At 52.0% G+C, this 25,918-nt stretch overlaps 1 protein-coding gene across 1 annotated transcript in view; it reads right to left on the reverse strand.

Annotated features, from left to right (window-relative positions):
- The window catches only part of DLGAP2 (DLG associated protein 2), a 275,245-nt gene that overhangs the window by 160,626 nt on the left and 88,701 nt on the right, over positions 1-25,918 (reverse strand). The gene's annotated exons all lie outside the window — the stretch shown is intronic.

A 25,918-nucleotide genomic window follows, 5' to 3' on the forward strand; every position in this document is an offset into this window, starting at 1 on the left:
CAATACTTTGGCCACCCCTCAGAAAAGAGCCTGATGCTGGGAAAGATTGAAGGCAGGAGAAGAAGGGGATGACAGAGGATGAGATGGTTGGATGGCATCACTGACTCAATGGACATGAGTTTGAGCAAGCTCCAGGACTTGGTGATGGACAGGGAAGCCTGGCGTGCTGCAGTCCATGAGGTCGCAGAGTGGGACACGACTGAGCAACTGAGCTGAACACATAAACTTCGCTGCCGTGACTGTGGCTGAGGGCACGTGTCAGCAGTGCCCACCGCACCCACACTGCTGTGGGCCAGCACCGCCCTCCACCTTACAAGACTGACACTGTCCCCAGCAAGCACTCACTCCCAGCCCCTCGGGCCACTCTCTGTGAGTCTGTGTGTCCCAGGTCTCTGCTGGAGGCAGTATCCCGTTATGGCTGTCCTGCTCTGACAGGCTCACTTCACTGGGCAAAACGTCCTCAGCATCCACCCACGTGACAGCACGTGCAGGGACCCCTCCCTTCAAAGGCTGAACTGCGCTCCGCTGCATGGACTTACACAGCTGAATGTGTTTACTTTCATAACTTCTTCTGGAAAACTCCACCCTCCCAAGGTGTTCCTGGGCTCCAGCAGGAGGGACGGGCGGAAGTGTCTCATGAGGCCGGAAGCACAGCAGGTGCTCAACAGAGACGTTTTAATAAACTCACTTAAGTCTCCTGGAAATCTAAAATTAGAGCAAGGCTAGAGGCAGGACTCTCTCGGGAGCAGATTCTTATTCACATAAGCAGGGTGAAGGTCGAGAAGCCCCCGAGGCTGCATGAAGAGAGCACAGTCTGCAGCTGCTCCTGTGCGTCCTCCCAGGGTGCCGGTCACCCTCCCCTCGCGGAGCCACTCCAGGGATGAGGTGCTTATGGGCCACCTCTGAGCGCTGACCTCAGGAAAGTATGAGAACGGAGCGCCTTGGGCTGCCTGCTTCCTTAATGTGAGCGTGGAAGCACTCAGCTGTGTGCTACTGAACTCACTGAATCCTCTGTGTACAGTAAGAGTACACCACTTCTCACTGCTGCTTGCTCACTTCAGGCCACGTGAAGACTATTTCTGCTCTCCTCAGGCTCACTCTGGGGCACGGTTGGGTACATGCAGGTGGTGCAGCCTCCTAAAGGAGATGAACCTGGAGGAACCCCTTCAAGGACCAGGAGCGGCCCAAACAAGGGGCCTATTTCTCCTTTCCCTCCACCCAGGTTTTGGGCATGCTTGTCTGGCACGTTTATAGAGACCAGGCTTCTACAGAGTGATCTCAACACACAGGCCCAGCTGCCATGTCTTCAGGCAGTTCTGACCAGTCAAGACTACTAGTGAGCAGGGCTCAGGAGCCAGAGCCTGGGGGTGGGGGCAGGCAGAGGCAGGTCGAGCGGCTGGCGGTCAGACCCCAGGGCACACGGTCAGCAGAGGTCAGTGAGCACATGGAGGGCTGCAGGGGCTGAGAGTGCAGGTCCACCCTGTCCTGAGTCAGCGCCTGTGGGGCGGCCCCCAGGATGGGCCCTAGGGCTCTGCACTACAGAAGCACCCACCCTTTTCCCATTTAGGAGACCCATCTCCACCTACTGAGAGGAGCTGAAAAAGAGGGGGATGGAAGCAAGAGTTTAGAGCCCACAAAACTGTTTACAGTAAGTCGGTAAATCTCTGCTGATCAAATTAAAAATATGTATCACACATCTATTTCTGCTTTATTGACTATGCCAAAGCCTTTGACTGTGTGGATCACAAGAAACTGGAAAATTCTGAAAGAGATGGGAATACCAGACCACCTGACCTGCCTCTTGAGAAATCTGTATGCAGGTCAGGAAGCAACAGTTAGAATTGGACATGGAACAACAGACTGGTTCCAAACAGGAAAACGTGTACGTCAAGGCTGTATATTGTCACCCTGCTTATTTAACGTCTATGCAGAGTACATCATGAGAAATGCTGGACTGGAAGAAACACAAGCTGGAATCAAGATTGCCGGGAGAAATATCAATAACCTCAGATATGCAGATGACACCACCCTTATGGCAGAAAGTAAAGAGGAGCTAAAAAGCCTCTTGATGAAAGTGAAAGAGGAGAGTGAAAAAGTTGGCTTAAAGCTCAACATTCAGAAAACGAAGATCATGGTATCTGGTCCCATCACTTCATGGGAAATAGATGGGCAAACAGTAGAAACAGTGTCAGAGTTTATTTTTTGGGGCTCCAAAATCACTGCAGATGGTGACTGCAGCCATGAAATTAAAAGACGCTTACTCCTTGGAAGAAAAGTTATGACCAACCTAGATAGCATATTCAAAACCAGAGACATTACTTTGCCGACTAAGGTCTGCCTACTCAAGGCTATGGTTTTTCCTGTGGTCACGTATGGATGTGAGAGTTGGACTGTGAAGAAGGCTGAGCGCCGAAGAATTGATGCGTTTGAACTGTGGTGTTGGAGAAGACTCTTGAGAGTCCCTTGGACTGCAAGGAGATCCAACCAGTCCATTCTGAAGGAGATCAACCCTGGGATTTCTTTGGAAGGAATGATGCTAAAGCTGAAGCTCCAGTACTTTGGACATCTCAAGCAAAGAGTTGACTTATTGGAAAAGACTCTGATGCTGGGAGGGATTGGGGGCAGGAGGAGAAGGGGACGACAGAGGATGAGATGGCTGGATGGCATCATGGACTCAATGGACATGAGTCTGAGTGAACTCTAGGAGATGGTGATGGACAGGGAGGCCTGGCGTGCTGCGATTCATGGGGTCGCAAAGAGTTGGACACGACTGAGCGACTGAACTGAACTGAACTGATCAACCCACTGCTGGAGGAGGGCATGGCAACCCACTCCAGTATTCTTGCCTGGAGAATCCCATGGACAGAAGAGCCTGGCGGGCTACAGTCCATGGGGCTGCAAAGAGTCAGACAGACTGAGGCCACTTAGCACGGATGCATCACCAACTGGCCTGCCCCTCTGTGTCAGAGGTTGATATCTACCTATCCATTCATTGTTCTGAAAACAGATTTTCCCTTAAAATACAGACAGGAGTCTATATTGTTGGGGTTGTCTAAGTGTTTCAGGAAACCTGCACTGCTTCCGTCCAGGTGTCATCCAGCCCCCACCCACCACCTCCTGGGAGCCCTGAGATTATCCGGATCATCCACCTGCCTATGGAAACCCTCTCAAGTCCAGGCTGGAACAAGACTTCGGGGTTTCTCATCTTCATCATGTGTTGAGCTGACGTGATCAGCAAACGAGACAGTCCTTGCTGTAGGGACAAAGCAAACGCTGTAAATCAAGGAAGCCAAAACTCAGAATTCGAAATCTTTGAGTTTATAATAATACTCAAAAAAGAGAAAGAGAAAAGAAAGGAAGAGTCTTGATAGCTAGAGGCTAAGAAATCAGGCAGGACTGGTTCCATTAGAACATCACTGTTTACAAAACCAGCACTATGACCGCGTCACACAAGGGTCTGGGTGAAGTCTGCTGGCCAAAAAGTTACTTATGCAGAGCGGAGCTGTCACCCGTCCCAGGAGGCTGTCTACTGACGGGAACGGGGGTCACCACGACCGAGTGCCACGATTAAGCATCACTGAGAGTGAAGACACCCGCCACCCTGTGCCTCACCATACAAGGTGACCCGAAAGACACGGGGCCCCTGAGATGAATTCCTGCCGAAACGGTTTAGCCTGAGTCCGATCCAGACATGACTTTCTGTGTGGAGAAAACGGGCAGAAGGACCAAACTACAGACCTGCCTGGACTCTGTCAAGAGACACCACGTTTACAGACGCAGGAGTGACCAAATAACTAAAGGCCAGCACACGAAACTTGACTGAGTCCTGGTTTGGAAAATTAAGTAAACGTCGCCAAGGCTATCAAAGTTGAAAAGTCGTAAAAGACGTTCTTGGAAGAACTAGAGAAGTTGCACTGGGGACAGAACATTACAGGATATTATGGAATGATTGCTAATTAACCGAACACGAGAATCTCAGCCATTTTCATACATCTTCCCCCACGGCCGTGGCGCCACGCCCTGTCACTGCCCTTGCCGGCAGCTCGGCTCAGACACACGCTGAGCGCATGTGTGCCACCGCCCTCCTGGGGCCCGCGGGCCGTCCTTGAGACCCTGGGGCCCCCACTTCGCTCTCCTGGAAGATCCTGCTCATCTTAGTAGGCTCTGCCTCTTCTTTCCCCACAGTGACCCTGGACCGCGGGCACCGGTACGATCACCCCCTAGGCTGGTTCTAATGGGACCAGTTCCTTAAACTTCCTCCATTCTCGGTGACTTTGGACTCTTTCTGCCAGTCCTTGGCAGCTGAATTTACCTAATTCATTACAAGTTGCTTCCTTCAGGAAACCTCCCCTGACCTCTCAGCGCTGGCTGGATAGCCTCCTGGTGTGACCCTAGCACCCTGCACATCCCTGAGGGTGTATTTATCCCCGTGCTGCAGCTGGACCTGCACTGGATGATAGATTCCAAGGTGCAGACACCCCGTCAGCACCAGCCCCTCCTAGGTGGTCAGTGAGCACGGGTCAGGGGGCGCGGGTGGCCAGCCCACCCCGAGGGCACCCCCTCATTCCAGCTTCCTGGCCAGCCGCCCCTTGTGGTTTGCTCAGCTCCTGTGACAAGGGCTTCACTGTGTCCACAGGGGGCCATTCCCTTTTCTGATCCATGTGTCTGCCTTCCGATCACGTGAACTCTGCACCACCTGACTTCTAGAAGAACGCACCCCTGAGCATGTCTGACACCTGAAGGTAGTTCCGGGCGAGCTCCCCTGTCCCGGGTGTTTCCTCGCTGGACAGTGAGGCATGCCCTCCCTCCCTTCTGGCGGCAGCTCTGCTATGTCCACCCATGTGGGGCAGAGCCACTCCCTGGGACACCTTCCAGGCTGGCAGAGGGACAGTCAGGTGATCAGAGTCACCCACCCCCAGGATATCCACTCCACCACCACCACCTGCTCTCCCTTTTTGTAAAGAAAGCTGTTTTCAAATAGCCCTCTGCTTTCATGGACTCAAGATCCAGGGGTGTGTTATGTCTATAAACACAGAAATGTGGGTGTGCGGCGTTGTGTGATCTGAGTGACTCCAGGCTCCATCACAGAATCCTGGCTTTTCTTTCTAAATAGTCACAGGCTGAGTCTCAGAATCAGGCTATATAGCTCTGCCTGTGGTGAACGCCAGTCTCGCTGGCTTACACCTGATCATTAGAACCTACTCCTTTCCTGACTGAGAACCAGACAGTATTTTCCACCCTAGTCTTCCGGCATCTCTTTTGCATTCTCTAACTCCTCCTGCCAGTGTGTCAGTGGCCAGCATGTCAGTGACTAGACCTACAAGCTCCTCAGCCCCTGGCAAGGATTCATCTGCAAATTTAAACTCATTTAGAGCAATTATGCTGTCAGACCACCTCCTGGCCTATCTCAGACCTCAGCTCCCTCCACAAACATGTGCTCCCCTCTTCATGTCAATGGATCTCTCTCCGTGGCAGAGCCTGGATCTGCAGGCGGCCTGACGAGGTCTCCTTTCTCTGAGGCTCACACCCTCCTAGGGGCTCTGGTCCCATTGACTAAGCTTCACCTACCTGATTCCCCATGACCCAGCCCCCTCTGGTCTCCGCCTCAGGTTTGTGGGGCAGTTCAGGTATGCAAGCCCAGCCCTGGACAGTCCCTCCTGGAGCCTGGGGCAGGCAGGGCAGTGGAGCTGACTGAGGACAGTGACCCAGTACCGTGGGCACCCCTACGATCACCCCCTAGGCTTAGCTTCCCTGGGAGCCTGACCATGAACCCTAGGAAAGGACACAAGGTAAGCCGAAGAGCCACGTTCAGTCACACGCTAGCTGAGAGGCAGATTCGGAGTGAGAGTGCAGTGCCCTCCCACTCGAGTGTATGCAGGGCAGGGCTCCAGAGGGCAGAGCCCCCCCCCTCCGCCAGTGCCCACCCACAGCTGAGCAGCACCCCTGGGCCTGGCAGCCTCAGTGCACACTGGTTCCAGCAGTGTCGGAGCAGCTGAGCTTAGGCTGCTGGAACCAGAGCAGGTGTGTCTCTCTGTCCCAGTGGCCAGGTGTCACTGAGAATCACCCAAACACCAGCAGCTCCACTAGGCCCCAGCCTTGCTGTCTGTAAATGGGGGCAGGATCCTGGTCACTTCGTGGAGTGTTCTGAGGACTCAGCGGGCTAATGGACACACCTGGCCCTCAGTGCCTGGCACACATTAGATGAACACCAGCTATCACGATCTCTGACATGCCACACTTCACTTTTATCACTTACACTAAATCCATATGCTTGCTTCTTCATCACCATTCATTGCTTTTTGCAACCTTTGGTCTCTTCCACATATGAAGATGGAATTTTCACCACACTCCCAACTTTAATAAAATAACTGAAGCTCTCCCCTTCCCCAAAGAGGCATCATGGCATTGTGGCTGACCAAGCTACGGCATAAACGCATCCTCTCTTAGAGCTCTGCAGGCCGAGACTTCCCCGCTGTGGGGGCTACTCAGGTGTCATTATTATGGGGGCCTCTGTTTTGATGTTGATGGATGAACTGCAGTCAAAACTTTATTCAAAACACAGCTGGTTGATGCTAACAGATACATGATATACAGGTATGTTTTCCTGTTTAAAAAGCCCTGGATGGAAAATTCAAAGAGGAGTGTGTGGCAGCTGCATCCACAGATAACCACGGCTCCCACCACACAACACAGAGGGTCTGGGTGTTAGTATCTTCCAGGGGAAAAACCAGGCGTCTTGTTTATGAACCAGAAACACACATGTCCCGAGCACGTGCTCTGGACAAGTTATTTCACCATTGTCCATCTGTCGCCTCGAGTGTTCTGCTCTGAGTTGAGAAGGTTTGACGACACTTGGCCTCGTGCTCAGGAGGGAGCTTCCGCTTGGGAGGCATGCTCTCTTCCAGGGCAGCCTTGGAGCAGCCACAGGAGCTGCTCAAACCCCAGATGGAAGTTCCCTGAGGGCCCAGAGAGCCGGGCAGAGAAGAGAACACAGGATGGAGTGGCTGCCGCGGCGGGGAAGTGATCCACAAGGTCCACCCCGCAACGACAGTGGGATCTTGGGTGAGGCAGATGCAGAGGGGAACAGAGAACCAGAGTGGGTGAGGCCTGATGTCTGGGCAGCAGCAGCAGGCTGATTTGGTTGGAGGAAAGGGAGCTTTGGCAGAAGGAGGGTAGCTGGGATGGCAGATCTGGCCCGGGAGGATGGGTCTTGGCTCAGGGCGGAGGCATCTTGCTCAGCCTACACAGAGTACTTGACAGAGCCAGGATGTACCGCAGGCATCTTACAGGCCCCACGGGATGGCGGTGAGCACGGCATTGTAGTGCAGGACGTCTTCTGCAGGGCGAACTTGAATGGGAAGAACTCCCAAGTGGGGAGATGGCTGAAGATGCTAGCACAGTTGTTGAGTGGAGAGATTTTTAAATGTTCACAGAAATAGATATTTTTTCAAGTTCATTTACCTAAAACACTGTGAAAGGAGACTTAACGCATTGAATTTGAGGCTTAGGAGAGACAGGAGGGTGACACCACTGCAACCAGAAGTGACCAGAAAAATAATTACTTTCCTCAAATGTGCACAGTTCAATCCATTCCCCAGACTGTTTAAAGACCTGAGGATATATTCTAAAATGTAACAGCTTCTGGGTTGCAGACCATTCAAAATGAAGTCCTGTAATACTTTTAGAGCGTATAATTTAATGAATGGCTTAATCACAATATACAGAATACCTATTTCTTCACTGTTGAGTGGTGTAGACTGTTACACAATGGTTTGTGGGGGTTTTCTGGTCAATGAAGATCACGATCTTTGCAGGAGAATTCCAAGAAGGCCCCAGCCCCCGTGGCAACACTGCCTGGTGGAGACTCGCGATGTCCTGATGGAGCGGGAGCCAGACCCTTCCTGCTAATGGAGTCATGGCGTTCTGGAGGGCAGAGGGTTCTTTGTCCCACACTGAAGACTCGACAGGGCACACACCCTAGTCCCCAGGCACGCACTACTTCAGGTCTTGTCTTCTGTTCTTCGGGATGCATGAACATGAGCTGCAGTTACGTTACGAAAACACAACATCTCACGGGAGCCAAAGGTTCCTGGTGCTACAGCTTCTGTACTGCAAGCCTTGAATTCTGGCATGAAGACGGGACAGTAATCAAATCCTTCAAATACATTAGGCGCATTGATGTGGACAATGCTCAGTCTCCCTGAAATCATGCCAGGACCCTTGTGGTCTGCTTGGAGACTTCTGTGGCATTTCCACAGACCTCTGCCAAGCGAGGGATGGGGGGCTACCCTGGAGCTGATGGAGAGGAGACAGCAAGCCCATTGCCCCCCACCCCCCGCTCTAGCTCCTGGTTTCCTCGGAGTATTTACATCTCTAGTTTGCTTACTGCACTGACCTGGAAAAAGGTCATGTGAGCCTGGCTAGATACCCTCTCACGATACTAACTCTCAGAGCAGAAAGACACAACAGACAGAAACCGTCTGGGCCTTGGTTTCCTCTGTCAGCATGAAGGTGATAATAGCAACCTTTGCTCCGGGGTTTGGTAGATCATGTGGCAAGGCCCCTGAAGCAGGGGCATCTGCAGGTGCCAGGGGCCAGCGCCTCTGGTCCCCCCCGCTCTGTCCGGATTCCTCTCAGCGGGGGAGCAGGCGTGCTGCACAGACACCCAAGTTTGGCAGCACCAGGCCGGGTTTCCCACCAGGTCAGCCTGTGGCTGTGAACAGAAGCGCCTTCTGTACGAATCTGAGAAGCATTTACACTAACAGGCTGCATGCAGAGGACGGGCTTAGGTTCACATTCTGGAACAAATGCCTGAAGTCAGATAGGAGGTGTGGGAGAAGGGCTTGGGTGGAGGTTTAAGGAGACTTTCCTTCCAGGATGCCCAACCCAGACCTGCTGCTGCCTTGTTCCTTTTCACTTTTTTGCTCCCTGTAGGTGCCTCAGCTGAATCGTCATGGCGTTTGTTTCTGTGGACATTCCCCAGACAGAACTGGTGGGAGAGCCCACGGCTGCCACATCCCCTCTCCACAGGCTCCGTGACCGTGCGGGTCATTTGCAGTGCAAAACGGGAGATGCAGAGTCTGACTCTCCAGCCCCCACGAGGGCCAGACAGAGCCATGACAAAGTGCAACAGCCACCCAAGTGTAAAGCGCAGCACCACTGCGCAGTCAGTGAGACCCCACTGACGTAAGAAAGCATGGATTAATCAATCTGTGACCAAAGAGGCAAGAATGTACGATGGAGAAAAGACACTCTCTTCAACAAGTGCTGCTGGGAAAACTGGACACATCCAATTTCATTTAGAACTCTCTAACACCATACACAAAAATAAACTCAAAACGGATTAAAGAGCTAACTAGAAAACTCTTAGAGGAAAACATAGGCAGAACACTTTGACATAAATTGCAGCAATTTCTTTTTGGATCCACCTCCTAGAGTAATGAAAATAAAAACAGAATAAACAAATGGGACCTAATTAAACTTAAAAGCTTTTGCATGGCAAAGGAAACCATAAACAAATCGAAAAGACAATCTAAAGAATGGAAGAAAATATTTGCAAATGAAGCAACTGACAAGGGATTAATCTCCAAAATATACAAACAGCATATGCAGCTCAATATAAAAAAAACAAACAACCCAATTTAGAAAATGGGCTGAAGATGTAAATAGACATTTCTCTGAAGAAGACACAGAGATGGCCAAGAGGCACATGAAAAGATGCTCAACATTGCTAAATATTAGAGAAATGCACATCAAAACTACAATGAATTATCACCTCACACCAGTTAGAATGGCCATCACAAGACAGTCTACAAACAATGAATCCTGGAGAGGGTGTGCAGAAGAGCATACCATCCTACACTGATGCTGGGAATGTAGATTGGTGCAGCCACTATGGAGAAAAGTAATGCACCCCAATGTTCATAGCAGCACTGTTTACAATAGTCAAGACATGGAAGCAACTTAAATGTCCATCAGCTGATGAATGGATAAAGACGCGGTACATATATGCACAACGCAGTATTACTCAGGAATAAGAAGAACGAAATGATGCATTTGCAACAGCATGGATGCAACTGGAGATTATCATACTGAGTGAAGTAAGTCAGAGAAACACAAACATCGTATGATGTTGCTCATAAGTGGAATCTAATTTTTAAATGATACAAATGAACTTATTTACAAAACAAAAACCGACTCCCATATTTTGAAAACAAATATGGTTATCAAAGGGGAAATATGGGAGGAGGGGTACATTAGGAGCTTGGGGCTCACACACACACATTGCTACAGTCAACAAGAACCGACTGTACAGCACAGGGGACCGTACTCAGTGGTCTGTGATAAGCTGCACGGGTAAAGACCCCGAAAGAGGATGAATATCTGTGTATGTCTAACTGAAGCGCTCTGCTATGCACCTGAAGCCCACAAAATACCATAAATCAACTACACTTCAGTAAGATGTTTGAAAAGACCTGAAACTAAAAAATAAAATAAGAAATTACAAAGCACATATTAACTTAGAACTTCAAATGCTCGACTAATCATTGGAGATCAGTTTCCATGGAGATGTCAGGGTAAGAACCTAGTAAATGTCATATCAGGTCAAGTTAATAACCCTTGTGTCTTTGACACTGGTACTTTGATGTTCCAAGTGAGCATTTAGAATAATTTGAAAAGTATTAAACAGTCCCTCCAGCTTACATTATGAAATATCCGTTACATCTCTATCACCTAAAAACATCTCAGGCTCTTTTGAAGTTATTTTTATATTCACCCTTCATTACCTTTGCAGGAGTAACCAGCTCTAACACCTATCATATTTCCCCAATCCTTAAAAACTTCACTTTCCATCATGAAATTATTATTTTAAACCATAAAAGAACAACAGAAAGCCAGGAGAGAATGAGAAATGAAAGTTCAGTATCATAAAGCCAATTTCTGGTTGCTTGGACTCAAGTCCCCGGATGGAAGATAAGATTCGGACAGACACAGGAAGGCAGGGAAGCTGTCTGTGTATGTATGGACGTGCACACACAGCCACAGACTGGACACGGGGAGACAGCGACCAAGGCGCTTTCTACTTATCTCACAGGCTGTCTGCTGCCTTTAAATCAAGACGTGTTGAGGGCAGAAGCCACTGGACTTGAATGGACGGTGACCACCGGGCAGGGTCCGCTGGACTCTGCACTTCCCCTGCCAGGCGGAGCTCACTGTCGCTGACCACAGACACGCACCCATCCTGTCCTCTGTTCTCCACACCCGTCCACTCGTCTGTTCTGTCCAGTCTCCCAGTCGCATGTTTCTTCTGTCATCTTTACATTTTTGAAGTGCTATTAGTGAGAGGCTGGCAGCAGAGGATGGAGCAGGACGCCGGGCACAAGGCGCCGTCCCTGAGGAGCAGCCACAGGCCAGTGAGAGCACGGACTGCGAACAGAGCACGCCCTCCGGGAGGACTGCGAGGAGCACGGGGGCGACAGCGGGGCTGGGGGTGGGGGCGGGCGGCCGCCTGCTGGGGAGAACGGGCCGGGGGGTGGGGTGAGGCGCCGCAGAGGAGGGGTCCTGGAGCCGGTGTTCGGGGTCTTCCAGGCTGTTGGGGAAGAGGAGATTCAGGGAAACGAAACCGACTGAGGCTGTGGTGCGTGTTCAGGAAGTAGCACGTCGCCCCAGGCGCTGGGAATGTGGGGACAGGAAGGGTGTACCTGAGTCAGGGTCGGGGCAATAGCTGATAATCCCCGTAAGCTCATCAAGCCTGTACTGTGTGCCAGGAACAAAGCCAAGCACACAGTGATTCCATGTGGGAAGTGTGACTCTTCCCATGTGATCTTCCTAAGGAGCCCTGTTAGCGCCACTCTGCGGATTAGAGCCCCAGGCAAAGAGCAGGGCTTCACGGGCCAGAGACTGTGGAGGACACGCTGTCCCCAGCGTGTGCCCCCACCCTGCCTACAAGTCAGGGAGGCACTTAGCGGATCTCCAGGCACTGAACTGGGAGATCAGATACCAGTACCAGTTAGGTAGCAGGCATGTGGGAGGAAGGTGGCCTGAGGCCCGTGTGGTAGGTGGGATTCCAGAACTGCCGCGGGGCCTGCAAGCCCACAGGAGATGGGGGAGGAGGAGTGGTGAAGGGGGCAGGTGGGGAGGACAGCAGTTGGCTGGGAGGGTGCAGCCTGGACGGGCCCTGACATGCTGCGACAGGGGTGTGTGGTGCTGGGGGAGGGGGCCCATGCTGGGGGAGGGGGCCTGCGCTGGAGGAGGGGACCCTGTGCTAAGGGAGGGGCTCCAGGGAGGACAGGAGTCAAGAGAGGAAGCAGGAGAAGAGGCAAGAGGCGCAGACCTCTGGAGAGGTCCTGGGGGCTGGGAGGGAGGAGGAGGCTGGGCAGGGGCCCTGGGCATCCGGCCCACGCCCACAGCACCTGCTTTCCTTCAGAACCTCGCCTGGCTGTCTTGCTCTAGGAGCAGAGAGATCCTGGCGAGGCCGTGCACACTGGGCAGGGGTGCCTGGATTGCCAGACAGATGGGGACACGGACACAGCTGGAGAAGCACAGCAGGGAGTCCTGAGGGCAGAGCCAAGGACAGGAGACAGGCTTCAGACTCAGGGAAGCGGTGCTCAGCTTCCTGCAAATTCAGGTTCCAAAACGTTCAGGAAAATTAGTTTGGCAGCTACCTAAACGAAGGTAGAAACACCATGGTGAGCTTTGAGCCACGTGGCGTAGACACAGCAATGTCACAGGTGGTTCCAAGCAGGACCAGACAGAGTGCAGGGGTAGGTGGGCGGAGCTAGGACCGTGGGCGGAGCCGGAAGCTAGGCCCGGGCCGGTCCAACTCAGGCCAGGCGTGCCCCTGCCGTCACCCGTCTGTCTTGGCCAGAGCCCACCGGCTTAGCCTCCCGCTCTGCTTTACAAACTACACACGCCGGTTCAGGGAGAAAGGGCAACTCGGCTCAACAAGAGTCAGAAATTGTGGCTCTGCTGTCAACCTGGGTTTCCAGGCCTCAAGGTCAGGCTCCTTTTGCTCTTCTGTTCCTATACTTATTAACACTAAAACTCCCTGCTTTCAACAGCACATTTTTTGTGTGTTTTGATTACACGAAAGTCTGTTTTATTTCAGTTACAATAGTATATAATTTAGCTGTTCATTGTACATGATTAAAACACATCAGTTCAGTTCAGTCGCTCAGTCTTGTCTGACTGTTTGCGACCCCATGAATCGCAGCACGCCAGGCCTCCCTGTCCATCACCAACTCCCGGAGTTCACACAAACTCATGTGCATCGAGTCAGTGATGCCATCCAGCCCTCTCATCCTCTGTCGTCTCCTTCTCCTCCTGCCCTCAATTCCTCCCAGCATCAGGGTCTTTTCCAATGAGTCAACTCTTCACATGAGGTGGCCAAAGTACTGGAGTTTCAGCTTCAGCATCAGTCCTTCCAATGAACACTCAGGACTGATCTCCTTTAGGATGGACTGGCTGGATCTCTTTGCAGTCCAAAGGACTCACAAGAGTCTTCTCCAGAATCACAGTTCAAAAGCATCAATTCTTCGGTGCTCAGCCTTCTTCACAGTCCAATTCTCACATCCATACATGACCACTGGAAAAACCACAGCCTTGACTAGGACAGACCTTTTTTGGCAAAGTAATATCTCTGCTTTTGAATATGCTGTCTAGGTTGGTCATAACTTTCCTTCCAAGGAGTAAGTGTCTTTTAATTTCATGGCTGCAATCACCATCTGCAGCGATTTTGGAGCCCCCCAAAATAAAGTCTGACAAGTTTGAGCAAATATAAGCACTGATTTTCAAACTGAATAGCTAAAATTATTGATGAAGCAGAACAGTTAGCGTAAGATGTGTTTCATTAAGAGACATGGGGCTGCAGGTCAACAGACCCAGGATGGAAGTTCAGTGGATGTGGGTGGTGTTTACTGTGGGGACGCCTGGCAAAATCTTTAATACACTGAAGCTTGGTCACTAAAGGCCAGAGAAATATCAGTTTAGCTGCTGAGTCAAATTGATTTACAAATACCACAGAATTATAGAAAGGTAACTATTAAAATGTCTTAGAATGACTGTTTTTACTTCTCCGCTAGCACTCACTGTTCTCCCAGGGTGAGGCTGCTTCAGGGCGGTCAGCCCGTCTGGGAGGAATGGAGAACAATGCCGGACCGGGAAATCCCCGCATCAGACCCAGGGGGCTGCCAGCCAGCAGCTCCAGCTGCGCAGATGTGGGCGTGGGGCCTGGAGCAGGCCATGCACAGCCATGGGCCCCCAGGCAAGTCAGGACTGTCTCTGCCTGCCCACACTGATGTCACCACACACAGCCGTGGCCCAGTCCTTGGGGCTGTCCTCCAGGACTTTCCCGGGAGCTCAGGACACCCCCACACCTCACTGATGACCCAGGACACCCCCACACCTCACTGATGACGCAGGACACCCCCACACCTCACTGATGACGCAGGACACCCCCACACCTCACTGATGACCCAGGACACCCCCACACCTCACTGATGACCCAGGACACCCCCACACCTCACTGATGACGCCAGGACACCCCCACACCTCACTGATGACGCAGGACACCCCCACACCTCACTGATGACCCAGGACACCCCCCACACCTCACTGATGACCCAGGACACCCCCACACCTCACTGATGACGCAGGACACCCCCACACCTCACTGATGACCCAGGACACCCCCACACCTCACTGATGACCCAGGACACCCCCACAACTCACTGATGACCCAGGACACCCCCACACCTCACTGATGACCTAGGACACCCCCACACCTCACTGATGACCTAGGACATGACCCAGGACATCCTCACACCTCATTGATGACCCAGGACACCCCCACACCTCACTGATGACCTAGGACATGACCCAGGACACCCCCACACCTCACTGATGATGCAGGACCCCCCCACACCTCACTGATGACCCAGAACAACTCCCACACCTCACTAATGACCCAGGACACCCCCAGACCACACTGATGACCCAGGACACGACTCAGGACACCCCTACACCTCACTGGTGACCCAGGACATCCTCATACCTCACTGATGACCCAGGACATCCCCCACACCTCACTGATGACCCAGGACACCCCCACACCTCACTGGTGACCTGAGGTCTTGACATGGCCAGAAGGACAGAAGGAAAGGACAGTCTTGAGTCACCAGTGTGCTCAGAGGCAAAGGGAAATCACCAGAAGCTCTTAAGCAGGGAGGACACAGGATGAATCTCAGGAGGAGAGAGAAATTTGAAAGTGGCGTCAAGGGAAGCTGAGTGTGTGCTAGACCTGAGGCCACATCTGAAGAGCTTGGTTCCTGAGGATGCTCCACCGTGGCTCAGGAGGGAAGGTGATGGGAGAACTGGGCTGTGATAAGGACCAGTCTCTCCACCGGGGTCCTTCTAGGGTTGGGGGGGCAGTGTCCGGCACTGTCTGGAGTCCAAGGGTGGTGTGAAACATCCTGCCAACTGCAGGACAACTCTTCTCCCACAAAGAACTGCCCAACTCACAACCCTAACAGCCTGATGGTGGAGAACTGCTTGCTCCCTCAGTCTGGATCAGCCTCCTGCGACATTCTCAGGAGCCCAATGCCTTCCTGAAACCCTGGTTCCATATTTATAACAAAACCAGTCTGTTTGCATTTGGAGAACAGCTGTAGGAAACACATAGCATTTACTGGGGACTCCAACCCCTCCAACATGCACATGTGTGAGTTTGCAGGCCAAGTCCCCATGACTTGGAGCCCAGAGCCCTCACCAAGGCTGGTCCAGCACAGCTGCTGGGCCAGGAAGCTCTGGTCCAGGACGCCCTGCATCCCCAGAGCTGCACAGAAAACCCAGCCTTGTGCGCAGGCCCTGGGGCTCTGCTGCTTCCACCCCATGGAAGGTCACAATTAAAATTCAGAGTTAATAGGAAAGTAGCCAGGCTGTTTTTGGCAATTTCGGACAAGGACCGTTTGCTCCACTCCACTGCAGCCTTCGCCAAGCAGTGAAGCATAGTGGGGTGACAGCACTCAGAGGGGTGGCCAAGGAGCATGGGGGTCAGCAAGGCGGGGCTGGACTCCGTTACAGAACCAGAACCAGGCTGACTTGGCCCCAAAGCTCTCCTGGCTGAGCAGGCTCGTGGGAAGACAGGACTCAGGCCACAGGCAGGCACCATGGACCGGTGTCACTCAGCTCCGACCTCAGCTCCGAGCGGTGCGAGGCCGATCACCTCTGCGCCCCCTCCTCACCTCTGGCACCAGTGTCTCCCTTTGAAGAGACGGGCGCTGGATTAGCTCTTCATGCCCTCAGCCCTGTGATCTGGGTTCTCCCAAAGGCTGCCACAGCACTGGAACAATCTTTCCCCCAGCGCCCAGGGTGACACTGCAATCCCCCTTGAAGGGGGATGTGCAGTCAAGGGAGGGATGGACAGACAGAGACTGGGGAAACCGGCCACACGGCCACCGTGCCGCAAGCCAGGGTCACGCGCAACGGTCAGCGGCCCAGAGGAAGGCCTTCACTTCCGCCTAGAGGACGAGACTCCGCTTTCTCTGATGCTTGCTCCTTGAATACCAGAGTAAAACAAGGACAGGAAAATGCCCCGGCGGACTTGCCCAGATGCCTCTCAAGGCTCACTCTCTCTCCTCTGGACTCTGGACACACTACCCTGGCTGCATGCTCAGAGCAGTGGCTTGGGTCCCGGGGCCAAACCCTGGCACCCCATTGTCTGTGAGCCCTCACGCGGGGGCAGCCCACGTGTCACCTCTCACCCCTCCTAACATCCTCACTTGTTCCCACCTGGGGGCTCGAGACGGAGTTAGCCTCCTGCCCTGGAGTCAAGCTCTGGCCCGTGCTCCCTGTGGTCCCCTCTGTGCCCCAGAGCTTCGAGGTGGACTCTGAAACTCAGAGCACACAGCCTTGGGGGCCAGTCCACTCCCAGTCCCCGCCATGACCCCTAGGCCCTACCATCACTGCAGTTTCTCACTCTCCTGGACATCCTGTCCTGACAGCCTTTCCTGCCCAGGAACATCTGACTGTGTGCTTCCAACTTGTTTCTGATGTCGAGTTTATATGGATCCCAGGAGGCTGCTCCAAAGAACCCTGGTTTGGAGTAACTGGTGCCCCTGAATCTCGCAAAACACGTCCCGCCAGCCCCCTCCCTGGGCCCCAGCTGTCTGCCACCCACCTTCTGAGTTTCGCTTAACTCTGTTCCTGGACGATCCCTGCCTGGTGACTTCCAAGGATGGTGACGCCAGCGATACCTTCCCACATGGAGCAAGGCTGCTTGCTGTTATTACGGGCTCAGTCTAATGGCTGATAGGCGTGAATGACGGCATCAGGACGGAAATGAGGGCTTAGACCCCCTCTCTGCGTTCTCAGGCAGAACCTTAGCCCAGCACCAAGTCCTGCCCAGCACAGCCACACGGGAGCCCTCCGGTGTGGCCCCCTGTGGTAGACGGGAGACGAAAGAGTGAAGCATCCTCAGGGTAGGTCAGGGCCACGCAGAAGAGGAGCGAGAGGTCGGACAGAACTCTCTGTGACTGCACGCAGGGCGCAGGGGTCTCAGGACTGGGGGTGGGGGTGGGGTGCAGAGGCGGCCCTGGACATGACCCCCACACAAAGGTCACACTGCTTTATTTAAAGCCTCCACAAAAATGGAACCATTTTCTCCAGCAAAAAGAGGCAGGAAGAAAAAGACAGGATTATTTTAATAAATAGATAAAAGAGGTTATGTGTGAGTTTGATGAAGCAAAGTGGATTCCCTGTGGGTGACAGCATTTTCTTTTCAGAATCGCCTAAAACCTTCCCTAGTTTTCAGGATAGTCTGCCCTCTGCTTGCCGCTTCGCCCATCTCCAGGACATCCTGGCCCACCAGGTCCCTGCCCTGTCTCGTGCAGCAGCGAGTGTGGACGCGGCTCCCCCCGCCCAGGGCCATGTCTTCCCTGAGGCCCTTCACTCTCCCCTCTCTGCCCTTCAGAACCGGCTCCTCATCTCCTCCAGGGCCAGCCCTGCTCCTGGTCCACATCCCATGGGGCTAAGGCATTTCTGCCCACAGGAAAGGTTTCCTTCTGCGTGTCTAAGTCCTGCACCAGCCACAGGGCTCAGGACAAGTCCGTGCAGCAGGCAGAGCCGGAGGGGCAGAGCATCTGCGGCGTGCAGTTTCTGCTTCTAGCAGTGACGGTGCTGAGTAGCTGCAGTAGTTGAATGAATAGACACATTTTTTTTTTAAGTTATTGTTGCCTTTTCCTAGCTCAACCCCACTGACATGGCAACATGATTCCTGAAAAAAAAAATGCCCTCCAGGGGTTTTACCTGGTCTATCCACTCCTGGCCAGATAGAGGCTGTGAGAAACTGTCCACAAAACCATCTACTGTCTCTACTTTTTAAATAGGGGAAGGATATTTCTCTAAATGTACTGCTCACATGAATTCTGTGCAAGAATTTCTCCCTCCCCGAGAGTCTGGAGAGCGGGCACGCTCTCTGTGGTCGGGGCCACAGGGGCTCCTCATTTGTGCCCTGATGGCCTGGACGCTCAGAATCCAATTTATTTCGGGTCATAGAAAATGTCTTCACAAATACACACCTGAAATGCTGACGTAATGCATTCTGACTGGGCTCTTTTATGAACTGATCCTGCTCAAGTCAGAGTATATGCCTGCCGTGTATCTGGACGACCTCCTGAATAATGAGACCCCTCTTCTCCTGACGTCCATGCATTTCATCACTAATCGAGGCTCTGAGTCTCAGCACAGGCTGTGTGAGTCCTCCTGCATGAACATATTCCATCCAAAGACAGGAGAGTGAGAGAAAATGACCTTCTGTCTCCAGAACCTCCTGCCAAAGGCATCCGCAGCTAATGGGCCCTGTCATCCATGAAGAATAAATAGATTTATTAGTTTACTCAGCTGGAAAATGCTTGCTGGGAACTGCCAGTGGTCATCTGGCCAGGAATTTAATTCATATTTCCTGTCACCATGAAGCTAATATGGGCTGCGATGTGGCTATTCAAATACTGCGATATTTTCATGCCCTTAAAGCAAAAGAACCTGAAAACACAGAGGCTCAGGGGGCAGAGGTCTTGGGGGAAGTGAAACAGCGGTGAGAGTTAGCCATTCATTAAAGAGTGGACGCAGTTCCTAAAAAATGAGATGCAAGCAGGAACGCAAGTCTCCTCTGACTGGGAGCTTCCTGACTGTTCTCGTCACTAGGCTGTTTCTCTCCTTGAGTTGGTCAGTCACCCCCTGAATCTGTGGACACAGGGTGTCCACGTCAGACGCTATCCTGCATGGGTCTTTTGCTGGACAATCTGAGTCTATTTGAGATTAATCTGAGTCTAAGATCATATTATCTTTGACTGTTGCTTTTCTTTTTATGTTTTATAGCATCCAGCACAAAATAGGTAGAGGCAGTACTAATTTTTTAAGCACTTTTCCCATATTTGAGAATTTTAAATACTTTATTCTCTCTACTACTTGGAAAGTACACCATTATTCTTTAAAAAGATCAAAGAGCTTATTTTTCTATTGCAGAATTAATGATCATAGGTGATAAAATAATTCTAAATTGGCTGAAATATATAAAGGAGATTATCACTATAACTTTCCCATGCAAACATGGCACTGTTCATGTTCTGATGAATATCTTTCTTCCAATATTTTCTATGTATACATAGATGCTTACATTTACCTTCTACAAAAGTAAGGTAATGTTGCTTATGCTATTTTTCAGCCTAATTAACATAAGGTTGCATATAATTCCTCTCTATTGGAGCCCATCTTTCCTCACACATACTCATCATACACACGACTTTAAATGTCCACTGAACGCTACGTACTGGATGGACGAAAGCTTATGTAACCAGTTCTCTTTGATGGAACATTCACCATGGCTTCTAATTTCTTGCTGTTACAAAAATAATGTTTCTGCACATATGTCTAAGTGTATTAGTTTGGCTTTTTTCAAGATTCCATAAATATCCAGTGAAAGCTTTCTGTTTTTTACTATTCCAGGTGCTGGGGTTCAGAGGTGAACAAGGAGTTTACATTTTATATCTCTTCAACATAAATCTGCAGAAGTAGAATTCCTATCTCAAGGGTTATGCTTACTTTAAACTGCCACACTGAACATAAGGGATGATTAATGTATGTACATATATTACATGTACACATCAAACATACATTAAACCAGTGAGAGACTGCTCGCTGCAGCATCAGCTGGGCTCAGGAGAGGTCCCGGGGGGGGGGCTAGTCCCTGGAGGAAGGTAGGCTTCACCCACGGAGGGTCTGAAGGAGGGGGACCCTGTATCAGGTGGTCCTGTCACAGCTTCCGTACAGCCCTGTCCTAGCAGGAGTGCCATCTCCTTTTAACAGCTGTGATCCACCCACTTCGCCACCGAGACGAGCAGTTGCATTCTTTTCTCTGTATCTCGAGGGCCTGGAAGGCCTGGTCACTAATAAGACAGTCATTAGTGCCCGCAAGGGTCTGCAGGACATGCAGTCCTGCTACGACTGCCTTGAGGTGGGGTGTCCTGGGCTGTCCCAGGACTGCGGTGTCCTTCAGCTTCCTGGTGATGCTCTGAGAGGGACATAAAGCACAGACCCAGGACTTGGGAGGTCTGGCTCGACTCTGATACCCAAGAGCCTGATTTCCGAAACACAGCAAGGAGGCTCATGGGGTGAGGAGACGGCCCTGGTGCCGCCTCAGGCTTGGGTCCTGGGGCAGCGAGTAAACCTGTGCCCCAAGGAGGCTGCCCCCACTCTCAGTGCCCGGCACCTGGGGCCCCATGGGGCCCCCACACTGTCCCTCTGCAAAGTGGTGTCCATCCTTAAAGTGAGCTATTAAATTAGATAACAGTTTTGCGGTGGTTTCAACAATCTATTCATTGCTTTCATGACATAATGTCTTGATAACACAAAAGTAGAGCTGCTGAAGCTAAACGAGATGAATAACTATAGGATCATAAGCACTTAGAGGTGAACTGAGTTCAGACCTCTGAGCCCAGTCGATGCAAATGCTCCGGTGGGCGTTACAGGATGGAGGGAAGCTTAATTTTCAGAGCTGCGGTCACGCACAGCAGGAACGGATGCCTCCCAGATGTCCTTCTGAAGTAAACTGGAGCAAACGGAGATCTTCAAGATCCCCACTGTTTTCAAAATGACTCTTATAACCTTTTGCTCAGTTGTCCTGGAAAGGATGAAAAACTGGGCCAGAACACGAGGTGACCTCCTGATTAGGGGGTGTGGCGCTGCCTCGGTTACTGACGTGCAGACGTGCACACAGGCTGGGGAGGTGGCGGGGCCGTCCCGGGGTTTTGACGAAGGGGCTGTGCTGGGGAGGCTCAGCCTGGCCTTGGGGCCTCCCCCAGTCATTCCTATCTCAGGTCCTATCCTGCTCTGTCAGGCTGTGATGAGGGGACATAACTGACCACTGGAATGACTCTCCAAACACAGGATAACCATACACTCTGCACAGCAATTAACCTGTTATTTAAAACAATCTCTGTGCAGCTGCTCTACTGAATACGTGTGACCATCCCAGAGGCCGTGATGGGTTCCGGCCAGGCTGCAGACTGGACGCGCCGTCCTCACTCAGGAAGGCTGAGGAAGCACGCACGGTCCTGATGCCTCCATGGGCACTGCCCGCTCACGACACCCCCACCGCCTGCAGCTCATCCAAATCTAATCACCCCACGCCTCCTCCTAACACCGTCACAGTGTGTCCCGCCTCACCGTGATCATTTTAAGAGGACATGCACATTCAGTCTACAATTAACATCGCCCAACGTTGATGAGACCTGCGTCTGCATCAAGGGTGCACGCTCTCACGGGCAGACGTCTCTGCACACAGGTCATGCCCGGCCCTGGCTCTGGTCTGCACTGACAGGGCCTCACCGGCCCCGAGGGTGGGGGCCCGGGGTCCGTGCCGCACGTGTTGCCAGTCCACACCACACTCCCAGGCCCAGCAGAAGTCCACCAGCCGGCCCTGCCGGCACAGCCTTCACTACCACACCCTTGTCTGTGGGATAAACCGGCCCCTGGTGGGCCAGTCCAACAGGGGTAAATGGAAATGCTGAAACAGCCAGGCCAGTTATCATCCTCAGAGCTGCGCCTGCGCCCTGTATGCAGACCACCCCCAGGTTAGGCACACCATGATGGGGTCACTTGCAATGGCTCAGGGTCCCAGACCTCCAGGAGTGGCGAAGACAAACTCCGTGGGGTCCTATAGCATGATTAAACTACGAGCTACGCTGATTCTGCACACACCAGCACCTTAGCTAACCCATGCTCCTTCACTGAAACATGGAATAGCATGCCCAGAACAGCATGGGTGAGTGTTTAAATGACACTCCCATGGGGCCAGGCTCAAGAGTGAAATCAAGAAATCCTCATACTGGGATAAATGCTGCTGTGGTTGCTTCTAACTCCTCGTTCGCCTGGGAAAGTGCACTGCGGCCACTGCAATACAGTAAACAAGAAACAGGTCATAAATCGTAACAAACGCACCCTGATCCACACCTCGCTCAGTCTCCCCAGCCCCGCCGCCCAGTTACTGCAGAGCTCAGACCATCGGCTCTGAGTGGAGAGCTCTGGGTCTGAAAACGAGCTCTCCATGAAACTGCCTAGGTTTTCTGTCCCTTCTGTGCTTCTCTGCTCTTGGTGTGTGGTGGGCAGAGCTTGGGCAGCTCCTATGTCCTGTGAGGGGCGGCCCCACTGCAAAGGCCCTGCGCCCATGTGTCCATGCGCTGGGAAGCTTCTTGATGGGAGCCGGGCACATCTACCTGCCCTCACCCTGAGAGGGAGAGCAGGCGTGGGGTCTGCTTGCCTGTGGAGTCGGCCCCAAGCAAACACAGCAGTCAGGCCCCCCGCCCAGTTCCCTCTGTCCAGAGCACCCAGTCCTTCTGCCCAGAGCTCCCTTTTGGGAAATTCACCCTCAACACTGAAAACAGACTTTTCCCCTGAGTGTGAAACTGTCCCCATCACGCTGCTACTTGACACCTGGGCTGATGGCTGCTTACGGCTTGGAGCCCGTCTGTGACGTGTGGGCCCTGTGGGCTGCACGCGCCGAATCTCAATCCCCCGCCCCCCACCAAGGAGCTCAGAAGGGACAGCCGAGCACGGGGCAGCCAGCCCTTCAGTGATGCCGGCGCTCCCTGGACTGTGAGAACAGCTGGCCTGGAGGTGAGCTCCACTTGCCAGACACCTGCCTCCAGTCTTCTCCCAGCACCTTTAAAAAATGTTTCATTAAAATAAATAAATTAATTAAAAAACTTTCTATCTTAGCCTTCTCTTTCTACTGCCTCTACATGAGATGATGGGTGATGGTTTCATAAGACACGCAAGGCAGACAATTATGTGGTACCCTGTAACTGATACAGTGATGTATGTCAAGTGTTTGTGAAATTTGGGTGGAAAGGCCACAAAGCCACAAAACAAGCAAACAAATAGCTGACCTAAAAAAGAAAAAGAATGACAAAATTCATAACCATTCAAAGATTGTACTACTCTTTTTATAGCAATTGTTAGTGACCTAAGTTTTCACAGGCCTCAGTCTCTGGTCTCACACTCCAGGTTCTGTTCCTGATGTGCTTAATGTCTGCTTAGTCGCTCAGTCACGTCCAACTCTTTGTGACCCCATGGACTGTAGCCCACCAGGCTCCTCTGTCCATGGGATTCTCCAGGCAAGAACACTGGAGTGGATTGCCCTGCCCTCCTCCAAGGATCTTCCTGATCCAGGGATTGAACCCAGGTCTCCTGCATTGCAGGCAGATTCTTCACCGTCTGAGCCACAGGGAAACCTCTAGCTCCCAACACCCCGGCATGAAGCAGCATGCTGCCTCTGGCCTCCTGCGTGACCTGCCACCACCTTTTGGTCCTGCTGTTTTCTTTGCTGCCCTTGGCTTCTCAAACACACCGGGATGCTTCCCTCCCCTGGGCCTTCTGGCACTGTGCTTTCTCTTTGACACAATTGCTCTTTTCTTCTTAGGGAATCCTCACTTTTTTTTAAAGGGATATCTCTCCCCAAAAGACTGCTTCTTTCTTCTAACTTCACTTTTGCCCTGCTTTTATATTCTGAAGTGAAGGAATAAAGAAACTGCATAGAATCAAAATTACATCTGTAAATCCTGTACTCTGGCATTTGACACATGGCAACCCTATGACTTACACAGATACATGGCTACAACATACATGCACAAGTAGATACACGGGTAGGGATCTAGACACAGACATGCAGAGACAGCACCTTCGGGAGGGGAGAGAAGACAGGGAGAGATGGATGAGATACACACAGATTCTTCATGAGTCTTGGTCTCTGGGAAGGATGCAGGGAGGGATGAAGGTTTTAATAAATGTTTAACCCAGTGGCTATTCCTACTTAGCAACTTAAATTTATTCATGACCTGTTCTGAACAAAAATAATAAATGCCACTCATCTGAAGTATTCAGGAAACTAACAGCAAAAGAGCACTATCAGATGGTACTTTAATATATTAGCTCCTGAAATGCTGGCTTGCTGCACACACCTGCTGAGACAGTGCGGGAAGGAGGCAAAGCTGGTGTGGCTGGGTCCTGGCGCCCAGGTGCCTATGGCCGGGTCACTGACCGCCCCTCCCCAGCGGGTCCTGGTGCCCGTCTGCCCCACCAGGTTTACCTGTCTAGACGCCAGGTCCCCGTCTGGAGGAAGCTGCCAAAGAGGGGATATTCAAGAGCCTCCCCCTAAGCTGTCATGCTCTGGGGTCCGGCTTCCGGGTCCAGAGTCTAGAAATGCACTTCTCACACTGCTGCTGTGACGGCTGCCTGATCCAAGATGAAGCAAGCAGAGCACAGGACAAGCTCCAACATTCACGGCCTCCTTCCTTACCTGGCAAGGGCACAGAAGCTAAACTCTCGAGTCACAATTCTAGTCCTTACACGTAGGGCCCTGAGATGTCCTGTTAGCTATGATTTATTCAGCTTAAATTTCAACATCCAGTTTCATTACCATCAAATTTGAGAAAACATAAAATATCTTTAAGTCCCTCCTCTTCCAATCAAGCCGTGGGAAGTGAGAGGATAACGGAGTTGAGTGGAAGAGATTTCCAATCACAGAAGCCACACTTCAGCCCTGAATATGAATTCTACAGTGGCTGGGACGGCATTCAGGGCAGAAGGCCAGTCGGGACCAGCCTGCCTGCACCGTCCGTTTCTCTTGTCACAAGTCCAGGAAACGCATCTAACCTCTGCCCAACTGACAAGAGGTATCTCTGGGTACAAACTGGGCCCTGGGACCTGACCTGCCTTTAGGCCCAGATAGGAAGTCTAATGAGAGGATGGAGACGTTGCACAAACAGGGGCTGCATCAGAGCTTTACTGAAAACGAGGGTATCGTTTTAGTGCTGTTCAGCACCTCGCTAAAGGCTGCCTGTTAGGTGCTGGTGGTGCTTCTGGGTCCAGGGCAGAGAGCAAAAGAAAAATAGAACTCTCTTCTCCCTTGAGCAGTTGACATGTGTATTAGGGAGAGAGGAAATGCAGGCGAAGCAATAATAACACCAACAGAAGCAGCTAAAATAGAATGCTTGCTGCTAACAGCACAGAGCTGAGAACAGAGACGGAAGCCGACAGACGGGAGGTGTCAGGAGGTGCGGCCCCGGGTGCAGCGTCCTCTGTGTGCAGACACTCCAGACACCATGTCTGGCCACACCCTGGCCTGTGGCCTTAGGGACTGAGGCCCTGCCAGGCTAGGGGCTGGACCCTTCTCCAAGCATCCCTGGGGAGACTTGAAGATGTGTGGGAAACTAAGGTGTCTTTCTAAGTCACTGCCACGTGACCCCTTCAGACGCCAAGCGTTAAGACGTCCGAGCTCACAGGACTTAGTTTGGCCTCTTTGTAACAGTAGAGGGATTTGAGCTGGACTCAAGGGATGGAGGATTTAGGAGAGGGACAAGGGCTC

The sequence above is a fragment of the Capra hircus genome, chromosome 27, assembly GCF_001704415.2.
Source record: "Capra hircus breed San Clemente chromosome 27, ASM170441v1, whole genome shotgun sequence".
NCBI lineage: Eukaryota > Metazoa > Chordata > Mammalia > Artiodactyla > Bovidae > Capra > Capra hircus.